Genomic DNA, 20,140 nt, shown 5'->3' on the forward strand with positions numbered 1-20,140 from the left:
AGCGAAGAATGAGGAGGTGCTGAATCGGAACGGGGAAAAAAGGAATTTACGGGTCAATCTGACTAAAATAAGGGACAGGTTGATGGGACATGTCGTGAGGTATCAAGGAGTCCTCAATGTGGTACCCGACGGGAGTGTGAGGGGTAGAACAAGCCTCGGATACAGGAAGCGGGTTGAAATGGATGTAAGTTGCAGTTTTTAAGCAAAGATGAATAGATGTATCCAGGATAGACCAATGTAGGCAGCTGCATCAAACCAGTTTGCAGACCAATAGCAACATGATGGGCGGTGTCATAGAAAGGGTGAAATAAGACCTACGTCTGGAGTCTGAAAAAGGGACTAAAATACCATCTCGAAATGGCGGGATTGGAGGTTGCGAGATACACAGCTGGTAACTGGAGGAGGAGTTGTGACGTAAGTCACATTGGTTGACTGGGGAAGGTTAGTGTGAAACTGTTTTAAAAATACTCCTTACCCGTTACCCCTAAAGGCATAGCAGGCTCTCCATGTAAGTGACCCACAGGAGAGTATTTGTAGCCAGAGTCTACACAAGCTGCTAGTGGGGCTCCATTGGGAATATTTGGAATGGGCTTGCTAATTCCAGCATCAAGAGAAAGCTATGGACAGAGTTTAAGGAAGGGTGCTATTAATGTGTCTGCAGAGTAAGGTCGATTATTTGCTCGACATGTGCTGTGATTGTTACAATTCTTTTCCTTCAGTGTTATTTCATCCCCTTCACGCAGAGGGTGGGTTATCAGTGATACAATATTCCTCGCTTCAGCCAAAGGAGTTAAAAAACGTAACAAGATTGAGAAAAAACATTCGAAATGAATTTCTATTTTTAATTGAAATTAAAAGACGGACAGCCAGGAAAAAGATAAGATATGCGTTTTAGAAACACGTCAGACAATGTTGAAATTCTTCCGAAAAAAAAAAAAAAAAAAAAAAAAAAAGACACTGAGGCGCCTCCCTTCCACTTGAAATGTGAAGGACCAGCACTGGGAAAGAAGTATTTTGGGAGGAGAGAATATGTTCCATAGGATTGAACAGTGTGAGTAGAAAAGATAGGGGTCAGATAGGCGGGAAAACGATGGAGTTGAAGGCAGAAGCCGAGCGGGATTAGCTGAGCGGTGCCGGCCTGTATGACCGAGCGGTTCTAGGCGCTACAGTCTGGAACCGCGCGACCGCTACGGTCGCAGGTTCAAATCCTGCCTCGGGCATGTTTGTGTGTGATGTCCTTAGGTTAGTTAGGTTTAAGTAGTTCTGGTCCCGGCGGAGGTTCGAGTTCTCCCTCGGGCATGGGTGTGTGTGTTTGTCCTTAGGATAATTTAGGTTAAGTAGTGGGTAAGCTTACGAACTGATGACCTTAGCAGTTAAGTCCCATAAGATTTCACACACATTTTTTGAAGGCAAGGGTTTGGGTGGATAGTGGGAATAGAGAATATGGAAAAGACACAGGGTGAGGATGAGTTTCGTGTGTGGGTATGGTAATGGTAATAAGAGGAAGGGGATGGGGATACACAGAGTGGGAAAAGGAGAGAGAAGCCCTGGAGAAGAGTGGGATAAGTGGTAGTGAGTCGTAGTTGGTAGGGGGATCTCATTGTCTGGGAGAGGGAGTCGATTGATGTTTCGTTGCGATAGCATAAGAACTGTGTATAAGTGAGGGACAGTAGGATGTATTTGTAAAGATGTAACAGCATACCAGGGATGGTGGTCAGAGGGGAGACAATGGGGTTAATGAAATCTAGCTTGCGAATAGTTTAGGAGATGCGGTGTCCGATGAGAATGGGGAGGGGTGGGAATTTGTGAGACGGTAGAGGATCCATGTGAGGGAAGGTAAATATATGCGAAAAGCCAGATGGAGCGCACGGCGTTCAAGGATTTGTTGGGTCTTACAGAACTTCTGTGGGTGGGATATCTATGCAACATTTGCATAGCAGAGGACGGGTTGGATCAAAGTTTTGTAGGTGTGGAGAATAGTGGAAGGGTGTAATTTTCGAGTTCGGCGTGTTAGAAGTTTCAGTGTATGGTATGGTTACTGCGATAAATTCAGTGGGAACGAATCATTTTAATCGAAACCAAGTTTCTCCCTGAAATCAACTGAGAGGCGAAGATAAGGGAGGCAGTATCAGAAGCGTGTTTGTTGGTTTGGAAATGAGATCCCCAGCGGTTTGTACGCTGCAGGAGTCTGTTATTGGGTATCGTATCAGAGTCGGCACTGTGAGTGGGCGAGCGGCGGCGCGGCCATCTGACGGCAGCCTCGGCCGCGCGGTTCCGCATAACGCCGTCGCCTAGCAACGCGTTCCCCAGCTAGAGAGTTTTCGGCGCATTGGGGCCGGCGGCGGTGCTGCGGCGTTCGGGCCTGACTCACCGCCGGCAGCGTGGAGGGGGCAGAGGCGCGGTCGATACCGCCAGACGGCGGCGCCCCTACCCCTACCCCTACTTCCCCCCACCACTACTGCCTGGCCGCTGCACTCTGCGCGGCTCCCTCCCCTCCCTTCCTAGCGCCCGACCACTGTCGTAGTAATTCTCGCCAGCCGCGGAAGACTGGCGTGCAATTACTGGAGGCTGCCGTCGGTGTGTCCTCCGGGAGCGGCTACTATTAAAAACACGCAGAAGCTGCTGCTGCCTCGCGCCAGTAATGGCGTCGCTGCAGGGGCGAAGCGTCTCCGCCCGGAAGAATGAGAGCGAGTGAGAAAGGATACCGTCCTTCTCTAGGGAGACCACTTCTGGGGAATGAATGAACGTAGCCCGGGAGCAGGGATTTCCGAACTTTGTAGAAGGATAAGAAGTATATTTTATATTTAGCGCCAGGCACCGTTTAGAAAACTTTGCTCGCGTATATGATGAGCTATCTCACATAACACTAACACTTCGTTCAGAAAATAGGGACTACAGTAGAAAGGTCGCGATCGTCATAATCAACTCGTAGTAAAACGATCAGTGCAGTATGATAATGCGAAACACTGAAAAAACTTCGGCACTCAATTCAAACTGAAGGCATGGAACGCTCAGTCAAGCCCTTTTGTAGCTTCGTGATAATGCACGTCACCATTTTGGTGGTGTTACTCAAAACTGTATTGAACAATTCGGCAATGACGATACAAAAACCAGTGCTCACCTGTGGCTGTCTTCACTGGCAACATCTTTCTGTGAAGAGTGCATAGAAAAGTTGGTTCCCATTATGAAAGATGCCTGATCAATGATGGCAACTATGTGGAAAAATTTTTTAAGAAATGCTCTTTCTTGTAAAAATAAATTTTGGTTGGTAAAATTTTTTTATGATTTTTTTTTCCAAAATGGTACTTACTTTCCAAACCTGTCCTGTACCTGTATTATATTTATCTCTAACTAGGGGCTTCTACCAGCCACAGTACTTAAAATTTCTATGTATCCACTGAAGATATTCGTTTGTGATGGGTGCTCCAGCTTTCTCCATAAGCTAATCAGAAAGGATGCTAAACAGGCGGAAGGCGTTCGATACAGTTCCGCACTGTCGCCTGATAAACAAAGTAAGAGCCTACGGAATATCAGACCAGCTGTGTGACTGGATTGAAGAGTGTTTAGCAAACAGAACACAGCATTTTGTTCTCAATGGAGAGACGTCTACAGACGTTAGAGTAACCTCTGGCGTGCCACAGGGGAGTGTTATGGGACCACTGCTTCTCACAATATATATAGATGACCTAGTAGATAGTGTTGGAAGTTCCATGCGGCTTTTCGCGGATGATGCTGTAGTATACAGAGAAATTGCAGCATTAGAAAATTGCAGTGAAATGCAGGAAAATCTGCAGCGGATAGGCACTTGGTGCAGGGAGTGGCAACTGACCCTTAACATAGACAAATGTAATGTATTGCGAATACATAGAAAGAAGGATCCTTTATTGTATGATTATATGATAGCATAACAAACACTGATAGCAGTTACTTCTGTAAAATATCTGGGAGTGTGCGTGCGGAACGATTAGAAGTGGAATGATCATATAAAATTAATTGTTGGTAAGGCGGGTACCAGGTTGAGATTCATTGGGAGAGTCCTTAGAAAATGTAGTCCATCAACAAAGGAGGTGGCTTACAAAACAATTGTTCGACCTATACTTGAGTATTGCTCATCAGTGTAGGATCCGTACCAGGTCGGGTTGACGGAGGAGATAAAGAAGATCCAAAGAAGAGCGGCGCGTTTCGTCACAGGGTTATTTGGTAAGCGTGATAGCGTTACGGAGATGTTTAGGAAACTCAAGTAGCAGACTCTGCAAGAGAGGCGTTCTGCATCGCGGTGTAGCTTGCTGTCCAGGTTTCGAGAGGGTGCGTTTCTGGATGAGGTATAGAATATAGTGCTTCCCCCTACTTATACCTACCGAGGAGATCACGAATGTAAAATTAAAAAGATTCGAGCGCGCACGGAGGCTTTCCGGCAGTCGTTCTTCCTGTGAACCATACGCTACGGGAACAGGAAAGGAAGGTAATGACAGTGGCACGTAAAGTGCCACGCACCGTTGGGTGGCTGGTGGAGTATAAATGTAGATGTAGATGTAGATGTAGATGTAGAAATCTCAGATCTTTTCCATACTGTTGCACATTGGCTTCGCTAGTGCTACGGCCAACGCGTACTACTTGCTCCTGCGCCTAGAGACCGAAGCTATCCAGTCAGCAGCGTCTCTGTTCCAGGATAAACGAACGAAAAGGAAGTGCAGGAGCTTGATACCATTCTAAGTCATTAAACAAAGGGAACATCGTAATTTCGCACTAGTCTGAGATACAGCAGAGCATATGGTTTTGGTCTTGAGCGAGGTCTCGTGGCTCAAACAAAGCGTGAAAACCAAAGTCAGTATGCCCACTCCTCACACATGCCTGAGTCTTGGACACTCGACATGTGTTCCTCAGAAAGCAAGAATAAAAACCCTAACGTTTCTGAAAATACGTCCGTAGTATCCAGCCTGGCAGAAGGTACTTCTTGTGTACCATGTATTAGCCTTTCCTTACTTTCAGTTCTGATATGGAGCGCGGGAAAAATAACTAACTTCTCTATCCATACTGTAACCAGTCTAATCTTGGCACTGCAGTCCCCCACGGGTTTAACGCATGGGTTGGACGCGTAGTACATGCCAAAATTCTTCGCTTTAAATCGGTTCTTGAAACTTTGTAAGTAAGCTTTCTCGGGATAGTTAGCGTATATATTCATCCCTCTGCCCCTTCAGGACTTTTAAGCATTTACGTGACTCCTGTAGGTTAAACAATCCTGTAACCATTCGAGGTGCTCTTCTTTAAAATCGCTCAGTATCCCTTGTTAGTCCCGTTTGCTATTGAGTCCCACGCAAGTAAGCAATGGTCTAGCCATAACCTTTATTCACAAAATGGATTTTTCAAATAACCTTTAGCATGGGTTCATGTAACTACATGAGGGTGTGAACTTACTAACATGGTCTGTTATTTTAAGTGATTGGTTTCACTGATGTGACGAGCCCTTGATTATAGGGGCCTTTATTTTTAACTCTGAACGTACAGACCGTTGCTGGTACGTGTCATGTAGAGACAGCTTTCACTGAATGAACTGCTAATCTGAAGTTTGTTTGTCCTTCTGAAGAAGACGGGTTTAAATCGGTCGAAACCACTGTAAAGGTTATTTGAAAACCATTTATTGTAACTGGTTGACTGTCTTTTATACCTGCTGTTCTGTAACCGTTGCTGTAGTGCAGCCATGTAAAAAAAAAAATTGATTCTCCCAGTTTCCAACATAGAATCGAAATCTGCCGCCACCTGCTTTATCTGCGATTGAGGGCGTAGGATCATTGTATTCCATACTTCACAAACTGTTACACACAGGTATTCATTCGTATGTGTAGGCTAATTTCCCACTTTATACCGCAAAATACCATAGTGCGACATTACTCGTCATTGCCCATAAGACTGCCACATTTAGCGAAATAAGAGGTGGACTTTTACCCCAAAAGTAATTGTGACCCTCATTTGGAGATTCAAAAACAATGTTTACTACTGTCACAATCGTCTTGATATATTTTTCCTATAACTTCACAGCCTCACAGAACAAATTGAACTTTCTAGCTGCAGTTCTATTAGCAAACCAATACGGTTCATACTATTTCAAGCAAAAAAAATCAGTTTTCCCTTTGTTTCTAACGGTATCTACGGAAAAACTTACAATTGCCAGCCAGTCAAGAAATAATATATTAAATTTTTGTAATATTACTTTGGTGTCCTGATCAGTGTAAAACATTGCAGCCCACCCAGGAAGCCCTCCCGCCAATAAAAACACTTATAAATAAACAAAGCTTGCATCCATACCAGTGGCGCTTCAAGCTAACTAAAAGATCACGTGGCGGAGCATCGTAGTAGGAGCCTACTCTATGATATGAGTATTAGCAGGGGGGCCAACATGCAAGCTGATGATGCACTGGCTGGTCGGTAAAGTGCTGTACATGGTATTGGCCTACGCTGCTTTTCTCCTTGCCAGGTGGAAGTTCAATTGATCGTGCCGCACATGTTTGGATTCACTCGGAATAGACTGGCTGCATAGGTGAAGTATACTATTGTACCGTTCCGACTATTTACTCGGCTCTTTGGCATAGCTTGTGCCCTAAAGATGACACGCTGTGCGGCCTCGGATCATAGATACGGACAGAACGTGCACGCCACTATGTCTGACAACGGACAAACGCCGCTTTCCTATCATTACGCACTATGCGAAACGGAGCCGATAGTTACATTTTACACTCCTGGAAATGGAAAAAAGAACACATTGACACCGGTGTGTCAGACCCACCATACTTGCTCCGGACACTGCGAGAGGGCTGTACAAGCAATGATCACACGCACGGCACAGCGGACACACCAGGAACCGCGGTGTTGGCCGTCGAATAGCGCTAGCTGCGCAGCATTTGTGCACTGCCGCCGTCAGTGTCAGCCAGTTTGCCGTGGCATACGGAGCTCCATCGCACTCTTTAACACTGGTAGCATGCCGCGACAGCGTGGACGTGAACCGTATGTGCAGTTGTCGGACTTTGAGCGAGGGCGTATAGTGGGCATGCGGGAGGCCGGGTGGACGTACCGCCGAATTGCTCAACACGTGGGGCGTGAGGTCTCCACAGTACATCGATGTTGTCGCCAGTGGTCGGCGGAAGGTGCACGTGCCCGTCGACCTGAGACCGGACCGCAGCGACGCACGGATGCACGCCAAGACCGTAGGATCCTACGCAGTGCCGTAGGGGACCGCACCGCCACTTCCCAGCAAATTAGGGACACTGTTGCTCCTGGGGTATCGGCGACGACCATTCGCAACCGTCTCCATGAAGCTAGGCTACGGTCCCGCACACCGTTAGGCCGTCTTCCGCTCACGCCCCAACATCGTGCAGCCCGCCTCCAGTGGTGTCGCGACAGGCGTGAATGGAGGGACGAATGGAGACGTGTCGTCTTCAGCGATGAGAGTCGCTTCTGCCTTGGTGCCAATGATGGTCGTATGTGTGTTTGGCGCCGTGCAGGTGAGCGCCACAATCAGGACTGCATACGACCGAGGCACACAGGGCCAACACCCGGCATCATGGTGTGGGGAGCGATCTCCTACAATGGCCGTACACCACTGGTGATCGTCGAGGGGACACTGAATAGTGCACGGTACATCCAAACCGTCATCGAACCCATCGTTCTACCATTCCTAGACCGGCAAGGGAACTTGCTGTTCCAACAGGACAATGCACGTCCGCATGTATCCCGTGCCACCCAACGTGCTCTAGAAGGTGTAAGTCAACTACCCTGGCCAGCAAGATCTCCGGATCTGTCCCCCATTGAGTATGTTTGGGACTGGATGAAGCGTCGTCTCACGCGGTCTGCACGTCCAGCACGAACGCTGGTCCAACTGAGGCGCCAGGTGGAAATGGCATGGCAAGCCGTTCCACAGGACTACATCCAGCATCTCTACGATCGTCTCCATGGGAGAATAGCAGCCTGCATTGCTGCGAAAGGTGGATATACACTGTACTAGTGCCGACATTGTGCATGCTCTGTTGCCTGTGTCTATGTGCCTGTGGTTCTGTCAGTGTGATCATGTGATGTATCTGACCCCAGGAATGTGTCAATAAAGTTTCCCCTTCCTGGGACAATGAATTCACGGTGTTCTTATTTCAATTTCAATTTCCAGGAGTGTATTTCTTTTACAGCTGTAATAAATCACTGATTTTAACAGCTAAATTACTTGTTGTGTTAGTATTACACATGCACTAACACAGTTGTCCTAATTTCTCGAAAGTCCTCATTATTAATGTGATGTTTACCGTTTTTAGAGTTCTGTCTGGTGAAACGGTAACAAACAGTTTGAAATGTTGTATCTGCAACTCTTTCTTTTTACGGGCGACGGAATTACGATTCCCCTGTGAATTCCTGGATTTACTGCAATGCGAGTTATTTAGTTCACTCTATCCATTGGAGTATTCGGGCATTACCGTCAAATATCGCTACACAATACTGATTCTTTTCTGCCGCCATTTCGTTGTTAGTTTGTTTAGTGTGTACTGGGCACATCTGCGAGCAGGAAAGCTTTGCTTTTTCCCACGGAGAGGTGTTCTCCTGGTGCGGGCTCTGGGTCCTCTTTGTCAGCAGCAGGCAGTCAATGATTCTCATTGGAAAGGGCGAAAGCCCCTTGGGGCTGGGCAGTTTTCGCAGGAATCAGTCTCCGCTCTCCCTTTTGCTTTTGTTGTAAGAGCCGGCTCCTCTCCCATCCCTGAGCAGAAAGCGCCCTCCTGCCACTGCCATTTCCATAGAATAACTGAACTCGACACTTTTGCCTATTCTGTGCGGACATCAAAGAACTATCTGAGAAAACTGGCTGGATCACAGTTTGGCAGCCAAGCTGGAACCATCCTAATATCTGCAACGGCATTATGCTACTTCGTTGCAGAGTATGCCTGTCCTGTTTGGTAGAAGTCAACACATGCCAAACAGGTGGATATTGCCCTAAACGACATATGCAGAATTATAAAAGGCTGCTTGAAGACAGCTCCAGTCGAATGGCTCTGCCACCTTGCAGGAACTGCACTACGTCCTTTATGAAGAGAAATAGCAGCAAACATGGAAAGAACGCAACTGGAGCAGGAAAAAAGCGTATCCTATGCAAAGGCAACAACTCTACCCACAACTACTAGAGTCAAAATAAGTTTCCTCAGAACTTTGAGAAACTAACAACCACCGACGAAGAAGCCAGGCTGCCACCATGGAGGGATGAGACATCCCACCCTTCTGGTCGGCAAAGATTTTCAGAATCTGAGTATCGGCCAGTCTGGAAGTCGTTGAATAGGCTGAGGTCAGGAGTGGGCAAATCATGGGCTAACGTAGCAAAATGGGGATACACTGAAGAAAACAAAATCCAGTGTGACTGCGGGAAGGACAGACTGTTCAACATAGGTTTCAGTGTCGACCGTGTCCAGCCACCCGCACAAAAGATGACCCTCACCAGGCAATGCAAAATGCACTGGAAGTGGCCAAATTTTGGTCAAAGATTATACAAACTGTGTTGATCTGTCGATAACTGTATAAACTGTGTTCTATGTGTGTTTCTGAAACGAGAATAATAAAATCAAAGGACGAGACACTGAGATGCTGCCTGACCTCTGTGGGACGGGTCTGTTGCTTTCGCTTCAATATTTGGTTGTACCCCGAATTGAGTCGCTCCACCACAACGCTTGGCAAGAAGAAGCGACCAGCAGATGGGACACTGCTTCATCGTACTACCTATTTCTTATTTGTTTAAGATGCATATTGTGTGACAAGATAGGAGGTCTTGCAGCATTCCCCTCTTCTTTTTATGGAATAAGGGATATTCTCATTCGTCGCATTGGTAACAGCATCGAGTCGACCCCCCCATACAGAATGTCTTGAATGTAAAGATGGGTTGGGTTGTCTGGGGAAAGAGACCACACAGCGAGATCTCATCGGATTAGGAAAGGTTGGGGTAGGACGTCGGCCGCGCCCTTTTGAAGGAACCATCCCAGCAATTGCCTGGAGTGATTTAGGGAAATCACGGAAATCCTAAATCAGGATGGCCAGACGCGGGATTGAACCGTCGTCCTCCCGAATGCGAGTCCAGTGTGCTACCACTGCGCCACCTTGCTCGGTACGAATGTAGAGAGTTTTGCAGGAACATCTGTGTTTTGTAGCCATTCGATCACCTCCTGCCGTGACGGTCAGAAGTCTCCTTGCCGCTGTTTGGTGCTGATGGGTGCATGGTTTGCTGACGTTGAGGATGTGTAAGTGTCGCAATTGTGGTAGCGCGATCCATATACCGAGTAGTTCGTTACTTGCATACTTTGCCACGCAACTTAATTGTGTTATAGTTTGTAGCAACCTGTTGTACCACCAACTTTGATTTCACGAGCTCTCCACAGGTGAGCAGATCGTGTTGCACTTTATCTGTATGGTCTTTCGTTGGTTTTTTTTTTTTTTTTTTTTTTTTTTTTGTGCTTCCCCACGGTGTCAGCGTCATTTTGTAATATTATTTGAGTTTTAGACAACTTTGTTCTCTGTTAATCTTGATTGTGTTTTTGTCAGTCATTAGAGCAAATAAGTATCTGTCGATCTCAGTCTCGACTTACATTCTTTACGTTGTCCATTGGCTGCCTGTGGTCTTGTGGTTAATTAAGCTGACTCTGAGTCATGGGGCCCAGGTTACACCCCATCCAGCTCGGGAATTTTCTTCACTTGGGACGAGGTGTGTGTGTGTTGTCCGCATCATCATTTCATCGCCATCGATTCGCAAGCCGTCAAATAAAAAGACTTGCACCAGGAGGCCATATTACTCTACAGAAAGGGATTTGTAGCCAATAATGCGATATTTTTTACATTGTCCAACAGCTTTTTCATGGTTGAGAGTAGTAAGTGGGCCTTAGAGCGCAATTGGAGGTAGTGCCGTGAACAAGCTATTTGACGAATTAATTTAATAATTACATACCCTCTTACTACTTTTATATAGCATTTTTTGGATACATTGGACACAGTCGAATTAAAAAATTACAAAGCATTTCCTGTCGAACATCTTCCACTCGTTTTCGAGTTTCAGATCTCAGATCCTGCATTAATGAAACATCATGAAGACTAACTTGAAATAGGTAAAAAAAATAGCTTCACTTCACTTTCAGCTACTCCAGTTTCAGTACCTCTTGAGAACAATTAAGTTTTATGTCTTCTAATAATAATTTTGGATCTCTATTTCTGTAGAAGTCTTAGATGGTAAGGTTAGAGAAAAATATATACAAAATTACAAAGACATAGTGTGTAACCATCAGTTACACTCTTCAAAAAATTGCTGACACAAGGGTAACTGAAAAAAGTGCAGTTTTTTTATTTATTTGAAAATCTGGAAAGTTTGAAACCAATAGAATTAATTTGAAAATATCATTCCAGTTACAATGGAAATGGGAATTATTCGATTAAATTTGAACAGAAATAATTGACATTGTGAATTCCAAATCATGAAATTTACTAGGCACTGGAAATGGAAATTATTCAGTTAAATTTTATCAGAAATAATTCAGATTGTGAATTCCTAATCATGAAATTTACTATAGTTCTTCATTCATTTGTATCTCAATTTCATATTGTGTTCTTAAAAAGATGAAGATCCCAATTACTAATTATTTTCAAATATCTATCATTGTCGAGCATTTGACATATATTTTCTCCTTATCTGGTATGTAAATATTCACAACCAGTAATACTACATAAAATCTATATATACATACTAACTAAACGTACTAATGTTTTTAAAGGAATTATTATTACTAACATTGTTTATCTTCTTCAAAAAGGCTTTCATTTATACAGAATAAAAATTTATTAATAATTTTTAAAACCATATGATATTGTATCATAATTTTCTAGAACAATTCTTTTATTGTTTCTAAAAGAGAGTTCTTTCTTAGCAGCCTTCTTGAGCAAACTCTCAGTATTTATATCTCTAGTTATTTGACTGTACTCTAATTGTATTTTTCCTTTTACTTCATCTACAATTAATTTTAACATCGATTCACCATTCAGCTTTTGAATTTTCTTAAAATTTAATGTGAATCCCTTTACCTTCATCTTTGTGTTTTTATCATTTTTCTCATAATAATAACTTTTTGGTCCTGTCAAGACCAGTTTCTAATCCATTTATTATTTCCTAATCCATCAGTCCATTCACCTAACATCAAACCTGTTTCAACAGTTTTTTGCCATTATAGATGTATGCTACACTGTCTATATCAAAATATATAACAGCTTCTTCCAATTTATCTATCATATCATATAATCGGAATCTTCCATTTGATGTAGTAAATGATACTATCAAAATAGTTGTAGATGTGTTAATTTGTGCATAATAATCCTTGAAATTGTACTTCATTTGAACGAATTTGTCAGTAACGAAATTTATATCTATATTATCTAATCAATCATCCAACAGTATCTCATAAATTTTTTGTCAATCTGTCATATAGTCAGTTTCATTCATATTTTGATGTTGTCCAAATTTCCCTCATAATGAATTCAGACATATCTTAGCAACAGATCATTTTCACAGGATTTACTTTTATATTCTCAAGATCTAAGTCAATACCTATTTGTTCTTTGATATATTTATGTATATATCATCATCATCAAAATCATGAGGACTGGGTTCTAATTTTAATTTCATAAAGCCTTTCACATAATTTTTTAAACAAAATCTCCTTTTCTCCTCAAAATTCCATACAATGTGGATATCTAAAACTTTCTATCCTTGTTCTATAGCTTTCTTCACTTCATCAGTTGTCCAAGTTCCAACAAAAGTTATTTCTTCATCACTCTATTTACATTTTTAAATTTTTTTCTGCTGCACATTGAACACACAAATGAAACAACAGTTGTTCGTTTTTATCAATCTTTATTCATTCTGGTAAAACTAGATGAAACAGGCATTTAGGTGCTAATACTTCACAATTTATTAAGCCCTACCATCAATTGTTATAATATTCTGGTATACATATTTTCATTGGATGATGTATATGATGTATATGATAAAAATCATAATATTGTACCATAGGATAAAGACTACATACATTGACTTATTTTATTTTTGTGTTAGCACCATATGCTTTAGCTCTTAATTTTATTGTATTTGTATGACCATCAAAAAAATTATCTCTTGGATTCATTGGATTGTCGATTTCAGATAATTGCTTCAGATTTGTAAGTTTTTTTAATATACAGATGAGTTAATCAAAACACATTCCCACATCTCAACTAAATTATATCCAGCATTTTATATTTCTGCACTTCTTCTTAGTGGCTTTTGTTATAAATCATCCATTGTTTCTTTCTTTTTGTTGTTAATTGTTTCAGTTTTAAAACTTTTTTTACAGCCACGCTAAAACCAAACATGGTACTGATAAACACAACTGCTTTCTTTATCAAAACTATCTTTATTCCTACTATTTTTACCTCCCCACTATTAAGTGCATGTTGAATATTTTTACTGTGTAAACTGTTTAGCCAACCTATAGATTCTTTACTACAATTTGCTTTTTGTTCTTTATCCAATGCAGTAATTTTATTTACTGGTAAATATTTACATCTGTAAATAATATCAAAAACTGCAGCAACTGCTAATTAACAGAATGAATCACAGTCAGTTATTTCTAGAAATTTTTTCTCAGTTCTACAAAAACTGTTTTCAAAATATCCACATCAGAATTACAATATTCAACAATTTCTTTTTTCGTATTGTCCACTATGCCATTTGAGAAATTCTGCTCTTACTTTTGGTTTCATAGTGTCAACACAATATTTGGTATCAGATAAAATATGTGTGATATGTTTTGCTACTATCACTGCACTAGGACATCACAGATTGTCATTATTTTTAATTATAGTAATACATCTTTTGGTCTTTTTATCCTGAGTTAAATTTATTATTTTATATCCCCTACCATATCTTGTAATGGCCAAGATTTGAATAATAAATGAATTATTTACTATATCAATAGATTCATCAGACATCTCTAAGTTTGTTACACAAATCTTGAACAGACTTCTTAGAGTTATTTGTTGCTTTATATCCAGTAGAAATGCAATTTTGGTTTTGAAATTTTTATGTTTAACTTATCTCTTTTTCTGAAGTTAGTTCTTTTCATAGCTACTTCTGCCATAGAGTTAAGTGCTTTCGTTATACAATCTGTTTTCTCAATAGTTGTATCGACTTTACCCATATTATCATCGTTTTATAGTCAACAGAATATGAAATCTTTCATTAGATTTGGATCTCATTTCTGTAATATCAGATAAATCATTCTTCAACAGTTTCTTTTCTTTTTCTTGTTCAGACAGTTTACTAAAGAATGGATGATTCTGATCTAGTGTCACTGTTTTTTCTTGTCTCAATGGTCAATTTTCTTCAAAGACATCATTGTCAAATCTGTAAAAATAATTTATAATCAGCACATATTTTGGTCTTGACCTAGTCTTTTGTTATAATTTATGATGGAAAGGAAAATCTTGTAAAACAGTTAAATGAATTAATTCTGTTTTCTTTAATTTACTGTGTCCTCTAACACCAAGATTTTTAACTTTAGCTTTGATTTCCAATACATTAAATTATCGAGATTTCTTGTAGGAATACGTATATTATATGAAGTAATTATATTGATTAAATCATATTTCTTCAACCTGCTGCAGCCTATAAAACCCCTTTGTAAAAATTCAACTTTTATTAATAAATTACTGCACAGTCGTTGAATCACAGCTGTCACCACTATCCCAAAATTCAATTAAATAAAAAGATTTATCTTTTCATCCACCACATAAAAGTTCAACTTATTCAATATTTTTTAATATAAATGGTAATAATTACAGTGAATTATCTGATAGTTGTAACAATTTCTCTAAAACATGTAAAAAGTTTAAAACACAGAATGAAGAACTTTCAAAGAGGAACTATTTAGGATTGCATGAAATAGCAAAAAGATTTAAACATAAGCAATCATTCTTGCAGGAGTAAACAAAATTTGATAGAATGTACTCATAAAGTACAACATAACCATAACAATTCGATGGAACTTGTCTATGCTAAAGATTCAGAAAGAGAGGTATTAAATGTAAAACAATTCCAAGCTAGTACAAAAATTTAAAGGTAGAGAAATAGTATAACCATCAGGAGAAGAACTAATAGATTTTATATAAAAAATATAAACTGGTACTAGAAAAACCATTTCCAAGCTATTAAGTGAAAAAAGTTGTTGAATTAAAACAAATAACAAGATAATATAAAATTTGCATATATTCTTACATTAATGGTAGTAAGAGTATTCAATAAACATAATTAATAAAATTAATTTGACAAGACGAGCAACAGTCTAAAAGGTTATGGAATTTAACTTTGATGGTGCAATATTTTTAGATTAGTTATTGTAGTGCCATTTCAAAAAAAAAAAAACCTGCCTGTTCAGTACCATCACTAAAATTCAACTAATAAAAGAACACAGTCTCAAAAAAATTATATTTTTTATTCTGTTAAGTATAATGTTTCAGCAAGTGGCATCCCACTTTCTGGAAAACATTACAAAACTAATTTAATACAATCAATGGCGTCCCACTTTCTGGAAAGTTAAAGGACATTACAAAACTAATGGAATACAATTTTCGAATAATTATAATGTTGAATATATTGAAAAACACATGATGATCCACTTACCAAACAGTGTTTTTATAAAATTACATTACGTCTATTTATCCAAATGCTGTGTGAATTACTAAGGAAGGAAAGACTGTTTTGCGAGCAATGGAAATTCGTGTATCAATTGTTAAATATGAACCGAATTATGAAAGTGAACTAGAACAATAAAGACTAAAAACTCTGAGAATTACAATATCTTTCTTTGAACCACAGACCACAGAGATTGCTGGATTAAGTGGAAAAGGAAATTTCGAGTGAGATATCAGCAGTTACTACAATTCTGCAGAATTTGATAAAATGTATTTCATCTTCGTTGTTTCCGAGACAAAAAACGAAAAATTCAATTGTTTGATTCGTCTTTATTTCATGTTTCATGTTAAGCTATGGAGTACATACCTTAAAAATGGGTGAAACGAAGTTTTTCTTCAAGAAATGTGGAATCTAGATCCTCCAAATAATTATATAAAGGCATACGGAGCTTTCCTAGATTTTAAGAGAGTTGCACAATTTAATATTGATGTTAAGGTAACCCCCCTTCAAGTTTATTGAAAATTATCCTAAATATGTCACAAATATGTCTAGCAGAATGAGTGTCTTAACTACTTCAAAAACAACAATGAAGCTATGTGCAACTTTTAATGATAAAATTCCGAATGACACACTTGTGTATCTAGTAATGTACAGTAAAAAGAATATGACATACGATGCACAATACAGAATTTTGTCTCAGAATTTTTAAAATCGCTCTAGAAGTGCAAGTGCACCAGATCCTTCTTCATTGACAGCATTAATCACCTGCACTGTGGCAGCGGCAGCTCAAGCAGCCTTCTGTGGCAGGAAATGTGAGCAGATATACGGGGCACTACCCATCTCTAGATAATGAATCTTGCCTTCCTGTTGGCTATGTCTCTTATCTCTATCTCTCTCGCACATTTTTACATTTCTCTCATGGGTTGTTTGTGTACTGAATAGCAAATGAGTCTGATGCAACCTCCTTTTACATTAATACAGGATCATACTTCATTTTGAATAGATATTATTCTTTTTTAATACTAATTTTAGGTATTGACATTTATATGTTCTTTACAATTCGTCTCTTCAAGTAAATGTAAGATTGTGAAGAAAATAAATTATTTTACATGTGAAATAAACAGACGAAATTAACTAAATTCCAGTCAACTTTATCACTCAGATACCATACACACAGTTATATCAAGCATTTAGAGAAAAGAAGGAGTGTTGTATGCACTCATCACTCATCTTGTGTGATCAGACATTAATTTTATAACAAGCATTGCAACTACCCTTCTTGATTCTCATCCAGAACAGGGTCCCAACCTCACAATATTTTAGACAAAACAAACGTGTATATTATATGACTTTCACTTACTCAAGTACAGATGTCGAAACAATGTCAAGATAGGAACCATAATAACATTCTGAAGTCGCAAGGATTAGATTAGTTTTGGAGATGAATGGCATGTCTACACTTCGACACTGTCTCATTCACATTTCGTAGTCCAACTATCGTAATACTCACTATGAACGACACGAAGAGATAAAACCTGAAACATGATCGTAGTTAGTGTAAAATCTTAATGTGTTGCAAGTGTTATTACAACATTATTTTATCAGGTTTTGCAGAATGTAGTCGCGAATACTTCGACCCTTGCACCGACATACACACAGGATAAAAAGTGCCGAATAGATACAGTTGTCTAAAGGTAGTGAAAGTCATTTTTACGTTCAGAGCTAACTATTCCTGTTTATGATTATGTAGCCAGGTAGGGGAGCAATGAAGCAGATTCTGAGTGGGAAGTGGTGAGAGGCTGGTGTACTGAGCATAGAAGTGTCCTAACCTCATTTTCTGTTGAGAAATCAAGGCTACAACAGTGTAAGAACTATTCCATTCACTCTATGTGCTCAAGTTATCAACAGTGCATAAAAATTGATTGTAGTGAAGGAAAAGAACCACCTGCTGTTGCTTTGCTTCTGAGTAGCGCATTAGGAACACATATTTGTATTCCACATGTAAGCTTTACTATCTCGCTTTCCTCTAGGGATAATAGGACACCTTAAACCAGAGAAAGTATTTGACCTTAGTACGTTAAAAAAAAGAAACAACCTTGATATTGTGAATAATTCTGCTGCAAGTCTCTGAACTGATAGTTCTCCTGTTGCAGACATCATGCAACTGCTGTGTGATGTGAAAGAAATTGTTTCTTAAAGTAGTCACAAACTGTAAACAACAAATAAAAATAAGTAAACAAATTCTCTAAAAATTCGTCGTTAAGCTGCGTGGTAGCCAAGTTGCAAGCTGATAACTGACAGAGCACAAATGAGTAGGTAAGAGTGAAAGATATGTGTTTGAGTTTATTTTAGTGAAGGTGGACCTATAACGATGATTCTGCTTTTTAATGTTTAATTGTATGTTGCTAAACTTTGGGCTTCCTGTTTTCAGTGGTACACATACCACACCTTTAAGCTTATGGGTTGTGTAATGGCAAGTGTTGCTGACAATGCATAGAGAAATTTTAAATGCGATAATTCTAAGAAAATCATGCCATCTCTGAAAATTATTGTTATCAGAAAGTATGCCTACGGACTTTGATGAAAAACTCATTACTTTGAAACTAAATTTGGACTCTTAGAAATTTAATTAAAGAAAGAATCTGTTTTCTGCATTATTTGTCTTACATGGACAACGCCGTACAAAGTATTCTCGTAGCTACAGCGCGTCTCGATAACAAAGCTGGCAAGTCTAACAACTGAGGTACGCAAAGGTGTAATGTGTTCTATGAAAACACTATCATTGCTGGTTAGTCTGCCTGCTTAGCTGGGTGGTAACGTGCTTGCCTCCTATGCACTGGGCCCGGGTTCGATTCCCGGCCGGGTTGTTGTGTTGTGTTGTCCTCTATCATCATTTCATCCTCATAACCGGCCACAAGTCGCCCAATGTGGCGCCACCTGAAATAAGACTTGCACTTGGCGGCCGAACCCGAAGGGGACATCCCGGCCAACAATGTCATACAATCATTGCATTTCATTTCATTCTCGGTTCACAATTTTTGATAACGGTTTTAAATAAACTGAGAAGTAACTGAATCTTGCGATGTAGACAATGACTCTGGGTTAAAGGAACTATATAGCAATCTCATAGTATTTGCCTTAATAACATTTAATGCAACTTCAGTAATATTATGAAAAGGACAGGACTCACCATATAACGGAGATGCTGAGTCGCATATAGGCACAACAACGTGAGTCCGGACTCGACAGTCAGAGAGTCGTGACGTATGTGTGAGTTGCGTTTGTGTGAGTGTATGGGGGTATGTTGTCTTTTTGCCCGAAAGCTCGTTTGTTTGACAGTCTTTTTTTTTGTCTATCTACGACTCAACATCTCCACTATATGATGAGTAGCAATTTATCCATTTAATAATAGTTAAGATCTCTCTGAAATCACGTGACTATAAGCGAAGAATTATAAAAATTAAACTTCACGTGTATAATCTATCCTTAACAAAATTCTACAGTCTAATTATTAATTACACTTCCCTCACAATAATCGACAAATCCTAACGAAAAAATGAAAATCAAAAAGATTGCTGATCAGGACGTCTGACGAACCAAGAATGCTGCATTATCAGACCGCTGCCGCAAATACAACAAATTTAACCATTACCTGTAATCCATTCTACACAAAGAGTATAAACTTACCAATGTAAAAATTAGTTCTTTTTCCGTCCACAATAAATCTTCCATTAATCCATAATATAATTTTCAATACTCTCCACTGTTTGCTGCTTCATGCAACTAAATCAAAACTCGACTGTTCACATCTAACACCGAAGCTCAACTGTCTGTCTTCTCTCCTCTCCGGGCGATCGACAGATAAATCCGGCGCGCATCTTTGCAGAGCAAAGATCACTCCTAACTCATCTCTGTGCAGCGCAAGTTCTCTGCCGAGGCTGTGCACGAATGTCCAAGCAACTCAAATCTTACGAGAGCGATTCCAGACATCCAAAACAAGAAAAACTAATACGAAAATTTACACATACACCTTTGAAGGTGTTCAATTCTCATTAGGAACAACGATATTTTGTGTCACTGATCACTTTCTCTTCCTCTAGGTAATGATTTGTTAATGTAAAAGGAGAAGTTGTGCCGTGGTTCAGTGTCCACGTTATACTGAAGTTCTCCCTATAAATGGCTAGGTAAATAAGTTCAAAGGTCTGGCAAATCTAAGGGGATAACACCCCCCCCCCCCCCCCCCGCCCCCCAATGAAGTGCTACAGTTTTCTGAACATGACGGGTTGAAGACAGCTTTACCTTTACTACTGAGCTGATAATCACCCGATCATGCTGTGAAGGTTGCGGTTGACGTGTATGATGGAATAATAGATAAATGAACTTTTCAAATGTGACTTTTTACTCTTTATGGGATTAAAA

Source organism: Schistocerca americana, chromosome 5 (genome assembly GCF_021461395.2).
Source record: "Schistocerca americana isolate TAMUIC-IGC-003095 chromosome 5, iqSchAmer2.1, whole genome shotgun sequence".
NCBI classification, from domain to species: Eukaryota; Metazoa; Arthropoda; class Insecta; order Orthoptera; family Acrididae; genus Schistocerca; species Schistocerca americana.